The following is a 7,500-nucleotide window of genomic DNA, read 5'->3' on the forward strand; positions in this document are numbered from 1 at the left end:
TAGATAGATAGATAGATAGAGAGAGAGAGAGAGAGAGAGAGAGAGAGAGAGAGAGAGAGAGAGAGAGAGAGAGAGAGAGAGAGAGCTGACACTTGCTGGAAGCTGCATTAAAGAAATATACGACCGGAGGGCTTAAAAAGTGTCAAATCTTTTCGTGTTAAAACTTTCAAGATTTGCCAATGGAGATCTCGACGAGACACTTCGGAGGAAAAGGTTGAGTTCGGAGAAAGAAAAAAGAAGAAGAAAAAAATACTGGAAGTGCAGGACAGACGTACAAAATGTTCATCGCACAACCGCCGACGGCAATTCTCCCAAACGTAGTGCATATGACCATGCAATTTTAGCCTGTGTGTAATGTCGTAGAGATGTAAGTTAATTTACAAGAATTCCCTTTATTGTACAAGTAAATTAACACACACAGACACACGCGCACGCACGCACGCACGCACACACACACACACACACACACACACACACACACACACACACACACACACACACACACACACACACACACACACACACACACACGACTCGACGGTGCAGTAAGAGCGTTCGCAACTGCTACTGCAGCGTTCCGAGTTCGAATCCCGCCTAGGGATGAAATAATTTCAGTATTACTGTGCTTCGAGTCGTTACTCCTACTCTCGTGGGCGGGGAGTTGGGTGTGTGTGTGCGTGTAAGGTCACAGCATTACCCATAGACCGATCACCGTGGCGAAAGGGGTTAAACCTCCCCGATTCACCCCCTTCCTACTTTCACACGTAACACGTTTGTCTTTCCATAGCTCCACAAACCGTTTTCTTCACTCGCCATATAGAAAACTAGTGAGCAATGGACACGTAACCCCTAAACAATAATATCCACAACACTTACAACTCTCCAGAAGTGTAGTTGCGACGCTAACACCCGATAAAACAAAAACCCTCTTCGAGCCATGAAGACTCATTTGGGCTTTGAGGTCCCCCTTGGCAACCCACAATTCACAGAATAGTAAAAACACAAAGAGGAAATATCTGTCATGCCCAATGCTAGGGTGGGAGGGTTCAAATTTGAAACAACACGATTCGAGTCCCACAACACTTCGCTACGGATGTCACTTCCCCAAAAGGCAATTTTACTTACTTATCTACTTGTTTGTTTATTTATGTTTACTTTTATGTTTCGCGTCTACGACTTGCACAATAAATAATCTTAACGAGGGGAAAATATAACTCTGACCTCCGCTACTATCTCTCTCGCTTCTCTCTTTGGTATAAATATACTTCCAAGGGCTGACACATAGGTATATACATAATAATATACGCACGCATTCAGGCACGCAAGCACACACAAATACGCATGCACACACACACATGCACTCTCTCTCTCTCTCTCTCTCTCTCTCTCTCTCTCTCTCTCTCTCTCTCTCTCTCTCTCTCTCACACACACACACACACACACACACACACACACACACACACACACACACACACACACACACACACACACACACACACACACACACACACACACACACAGGGGACTAGTCTTATGCCCTGAATTAAAGTCCAACACGGTATATAAACTTTTGCAGACCGACTGACATCATCATCAAACTCCTCAAGTCATAACAGTGACGTCATTGATGACGTAAGAAGACTCACTTCGATCTCCTTCTTTGCAGTGTCTTGCGTGATCTGACCGACGTTGTAAGAAGGGTAGGATCGTCACCTCCGATGTGGTGATTTGCGCGCCAGAACGGGCTCCGTCCCACCCTTGGAAGGACGACCAGGCACCAGGTGAAGAAGGACGACTCCGGCACCACCAATGAAGATTGGCAAGGCCAATGGAGACTACCAAAGGAGGGCTGGTGCGCCGAGATCGCGATATAGAAGGCACAAAAGAAGCACTCACATACATGAATACACGGATATTCCGACACACACACACATGTGCACGTTCGTACGCACGCACAATCAAATGTACACACATACACAGAAGTATACATATATGTGGTGAGTTGGCGCCTGGTTGGGATTTGTCCTTCTGTACACGCCACGCGGTGCCAGCCCGCCAAGTCTCATGGGACTTGTTCCTCAGTTTTCCGCGTTTGGCGCCGCGCTCGCCAAGCAGCCGCGTGCCCAGGCCAGGTTGACTCCACCCCACGCTACCCGGGTTGGGTTACGTGATTGTTGCTCTGGGAGATGATTGGTCGGGCGCCATGGCAATCCGGGCAGCCTAGCAAGCAAGCAGGGTCGCGTGGGCTGGAGGTGCCGGGCAGTTAGGCGATGACAATGGGCTCGACAAGCCCACAAGTAAGGTATTCTGTCTCCCCTCCCTTAGTTATAAACATACACTTACTCTACCACAACTATTGGTAACAAATAAGGAAGATACAGAGCCTTCTGTGCCTGTATTCAACTTCACCTTCTGTACCACTGACACCATATACATACGCACACAAACACACACACACACACATATACACAGATGTATACACATACCCACACTTACTAAGTCGTTTAGTTTTGTAGGATCAGGATGGCGTGATTGGTAAGGTCTTCGTCTTATAAGACGCAAGACGCCTAGGCGAGGGTTCGAGTCCCAGCAGACGAGTTTAATTCCAAATGTCAATTGACACAAACACCTATATATATATATATATATATATATATATATATATATATATATTATATATATATATATACACATACACACATTTAGACACACATGTACGCATGTACACACGCACACATATATATACACATTTAAACACGCAGACACACATATATGTACGCACTCAAAGATACATGCATACACACATCTACATTCACACACACATAAGTATACACACATACACAAACGCACACGTGCATACAAACACAGATGAGCACACATACACACACGCAGACGCGCGCAGAAACACACACACAAACACACATATATCTAATCTTTTTATCATCATCACTATCATAATCAGTCATCATCACCATCACCCATTCGAAAGCAACAGAGCGACAAAGACATTTCTAATTTCCTCGTCACATCTGCCAATTAAAGTTATTTCCATATAATGCACCATGCTATAAAGAAAAAGCGGAGGCCATCTCTAATAAATTTGTTACATATCGGCACCTATAAATGAAGGCAGACACATGGCCTTTCGGTTCAGAACGAGTTCGAATGAAAAAGAAAAAGAAAGAAAAAAAGAAAGGATATAAAATGAGAGAGAGAGAGAGAGAGAGAGAGAGAGAGAGAGAGAGAGAGAGAGAGAGAGAGAGAGAGAGAGAGAGAGAGAGAGAGAGAGAGAGAGAGAACATAAGAACATAAGAATGAAGGAGACTGCAAGAGACCATAAGGCCTACACTAGGCAGCTCCGTATCCATCACCACCTGTCATCCCCATCCATAAAGTTGTCTAATCGTTTCTTAAAACAACTGATAGTTTCAGCGCTTACTACATGGTTACTAAGTTTATTCCATTCGTCGACCACCCTATTAGTAAACCAATTCTTGCTTATTTCCTTCTTAAATCTAAATTTGTCCAGTTTATAACCATTACTGCGAGTCCTGCCCTGTTGTTTTAATATGATGACCTTGTTTGCATCACCCTTGTTAAAGCCTTTGATCCACTTGAACACCTCTATTAGATCACCCCGCATTCTGCGTCTTTCCAGAGAGTGTAAGTTAAGGTGCCTAAGCCTCTCTTCGTAAGGCAAATTTCTGAGTCCATGTATCATTTTGGTCATTCTTCTCTGTACTGATTCTAGTGAACTGATGTCCATTCTGTAGGACGGAGACCAAAACTGTACCGCATAGTCAAGGATGGGTCTAACTATCGCTAGATAGAGTTTAATAATTACCTTTGCACTTCTATTCGTTACCGCATTAGCAATGAAACCTAATGCTCTGTTAGCTTTATTCCTGGCGCTAATACATTGTTTCCTGGTTTTAAGATCCGGACTCACCAGAACGCCCAAGTCTCTCTCGCACTCAGTTTTCTCTAAAAGCTTGTTATCTAAGCTGTATCTATTTTCGGGGCTGTGTAGTCCTACGTTTAATATGCTACACTTAGAGATATTGAAGTTCATTTGCCATTTCACCGACCATGTGAACAATTTGTTAAGGTCATCCTGCAGAATCTCTGCGTCACCTCCTGACCTAATTAGGTGTCCTATTTTAGTGTCGTCCGGAAACTTACTAACATCACTATTTATCCCATCGTCTAAGTTGTTTATGTACATAATGAACAACAAGGGACCCAAAACCGAGTCCTGGGGGACCCCACTAGTAACATTGCCCGCCTAGATTTTACTCCATTTATGGTGACCTGCTGCTTTCTGTAACTAATCCAAGCTCTAATCCATTCTAACACTTTTCCTTCTATGCCATGGGCTTTGATTTTATTTAGTAGTCTCTGGTGTGGCACCTTGTCGAACGCTTTACTAAAGTCAAGGTAAATGATATCGCAATTATCAGTTATCTGACGCCTTATATACTTTAGTGTAAAAGGATAGAAGATTAGTCACACATGACTTACCCTTGGAGAAACCATGCTGTGAATCATGAATTAAATTATGTCTTTCGATGTGTTCTCTCAGTCTATTTACTATTATTGATTCAAGTATTTTTCCTACAACGATGTCAAACTAATTGGCCTGTAATTGCATAAATTTATAGACGATCTACCTCCCTTCTTAAAAGCAGGAAAAACGTTTGCCTGCCTGTAAGCAGTAGGCACAAAACCAGTGTCTACCGATTTATTAAATATTTGAGTTAACTGGTCACAGATTTCAAATTTACACTCCATAAGCATTCTCGGAAAAATTTCGTCTGGACCCGGGGATTTTGTAGCTTTAAGTCTTTCAATCTACTTGACTACTTCTTCTTTACTAATGCTGATATTAAATAGACTACTTTCTTCATCTTCTCTGAAAATCGGATCGCAGTCAGGTATTTTATCTAACCTCTCATTAGTAAACACCGATAGAAAATAATTGTTAAACTCCTCACTCATTTTTTCCTCCGATCCTATCATGACATTCTCATCGTTTTTAATTGGTCCTATTCTTTCTTTATTTTTTGTCCTATAGAGAAGAAACCCTTTGGGTTGGATCTTGCTTGACTGGCAACCTTAATTTCATAATTCCGTTTCGCTGTACATGTATCCTTTTTAACCAGCTTTGCCATTTCGTTATATCTTGATCTAAGGTGTGATTCCCCGTTTTTTATTTTTACGTAAAGTCCTCTTTTCATTCCGATCTAATGTTTCAATCTGTCTGTCATCCATTTGGGAGTATTACTATTTTTCCGTATTGACCTCAGGGGGATAAATGTATTTTGTGCATTGGTAATTAGATCAGTTAGATTGCTTTTAAATTTTATCCAAATTGCTGACCTGTCTGGGAGAGAGAGAGAGAGAGAGAGAGAGAGAGAGAGAGAGAGAGAGAGAGAGAGAGAGAGAGAGAGAGAGAGAGAGAGAGAGAGAGAGAGAAAGAGAGAGAGAGAGAGAGAGAGAGAAGGGGGGGCAGTTACCTTCACATGCAGTTGAATAACCAAAGCAAGTGGCAGTTACCGAGGCCACGTAGGGACGAGGCTATAAAAGTAAAATAAAATAAAATAAAATAAACAAATAGATAAAATGGAAAATACTTTAAAATATTCCACCCTAAGCAGGAGATTGCCCTCACGACTCGCTCAGATTCGATTAAGCAAGAGTCCTAGGTGACTGCCACTCGCCCGGGCTATGTGCAATGGGATAGGGCGTCTACAAAACTGGAGCACTTTCCTCCCTCTTTCTCTCTCTCTCTCTCTCTCTCTCTCTCTCTCTCTCTCTCTCTCTCTCTCTCTCTCTCTCTCTCTCTCTCTCTCTCTCTCTCTCTCTCTCTCTCTCTCTCTCTCCGTAGTGGATGGCACTATTTACTTTATCCTGGCTGTCACTAAATTGGATTTTATTCATTTCTGCGGCACACCCTCAGTAACGATGGGGTTAGGGTCTATTTCAAGGAGTGGCCACACTACACCCCCCTAAGCTGGGGGAATTTTCGCCCCACTTTCCCTTACGTAAGTCGGGGGAGCTGACTGGCCGCAAGAGGGCGTTTGGGAGGGAGGGCTAAACTAGCCAGGATCCCCAGTCTACGATGCGACGATGGGGCGGCCATAATCCTGGGACAGCTGTGGGTTTACTCCAGTGGTGGTCGACGTGTGGGCCACAGACTCCCGTAACCTTGGGTTCACCAGGCGCTTTTCCTGGGGTCGCCAGGCGTTTTTCCTGGGGTCGCCAGGCGTTTTTCCTGGGGTCACCAGGCGCTTTTCCTGGGTTTGCCAGGCGCTTTTCCTGGGTTTGCCAGGCGCTTTTCCTGGGTTTGCCAGGCGCTTTTCCTGGGTTTGCCAGGCGCTTTTCCTGGGGTCGCCAGGCGTTTTTCCTGGGGTCGCCAGGCGTTTTTCCTGGGGTCGCCAGGAGTTTTTCCTGGGGTCGCCAGGCGCTTTTCCTGGGGTCGCCAGGCGTTTTTCCTGGGGTCGCCAGGCGCTTTTCCTGGGGTCGCCAGGCGCTTTTCCTGGGGTCGCCAAGCGCTTTTCCTGGGGTCGCCAAGACATCGTGTATGCTGAAGCTTCCAACTTCATATTACCATGATAAAATCCAATTACGTTAACCTTGTCTTTTATAACCTTACATTACCATTCTTACACACATATCTATTATCCTTGTCCCCTATTTTTTTTACAGTCAACAACTAGTCACATATATATATATTAACACATATACAAATAGATTAGTGGTTGCGGTCATATCATGAGGATCATATTGGGGGTCGCTTGAAGAAAAGGTTGGAAAACAGTGGGCTAACGTCTAGGTGGAGAGGGCCACTGAAGGCCACGCGTAGGAGGGCCACAACCCGGAAGCTATTGGGAAGTACTGGATGATCGACATTTCTATTCAGTGCTGTAAAGTGGACTCGAGAGCGCCAAAGAACAGGTTAGGAAATTCTAGTGCACATGTGCGTAGACGTGGGATGACCAAACATCCTAGTCCACCCGTATCTCCACCTCAGCCTCCACCATCTGGGCACTTAGTCATCCACCACTGCCACTTGCACTCGCTGTCAACTGCCAACAATCCCGGCTCTGAGTCGAGCGCCCAATGGTCCCTTCCAATACAGTTTCTGGGTCAGTTCCCATTTCATCCTGGTTGCCGTCAGGTGATTTTATTAATCCTTGTGACACTGGCATCTCTTCACTACTGGGAAGTGCTTTCCCTTTTTTGACCATAATTTTTTTTTCTTCAAAATTTCCAGTTTGTGCCAACCCTCCTTTCTTCTTATATTCAAAACACCTTTACCGCTTCTGTGACCCCGTTTTTTAAATGCGATTTTATTCAGATATGTCCGTGGAGTGAACGGAGTTCTGATTGATCAAGACCCTCACATTCCCACGAATAAATTTGTCTGGGGTTTGCAGTAATATATACATACATACATACACACACACATATATACATACATATACATACATACATATA

The 7,500-nt window shown here is 44.1% G+C and overlaps 1 protein-coding gene across 3 annotated transcripts in view; it reads right to left on the reverse strand.

Annotated features, from left to right (window-relative positions):
* The window catches only part of LOC143027192 (repulsive guidance molecule A-like), a 466,556-nt gene that overhangs the window by 167,478 nt on the left and 291,578 nt on the right, over window positions 1-7,500 (reverse strand). The gene's annotated exons all lie outside the window — the stretch shown is intronic.

This window comes from Oratosquilla oratoria, chromosome 7 (assembly GCF_046742065.1).
Source record: "Oratosquilla oratoria isolate Oo_2021 chromosome 7, ASM4674206v1, whole genome shotgun sequence".
Lineage (NCBI taxonomy): Eukaryota > Metazoa > Arthropoda > Malacostraca > Stomatopoda > Squillidae > Oratosquilla > Oratosquilla oratoria.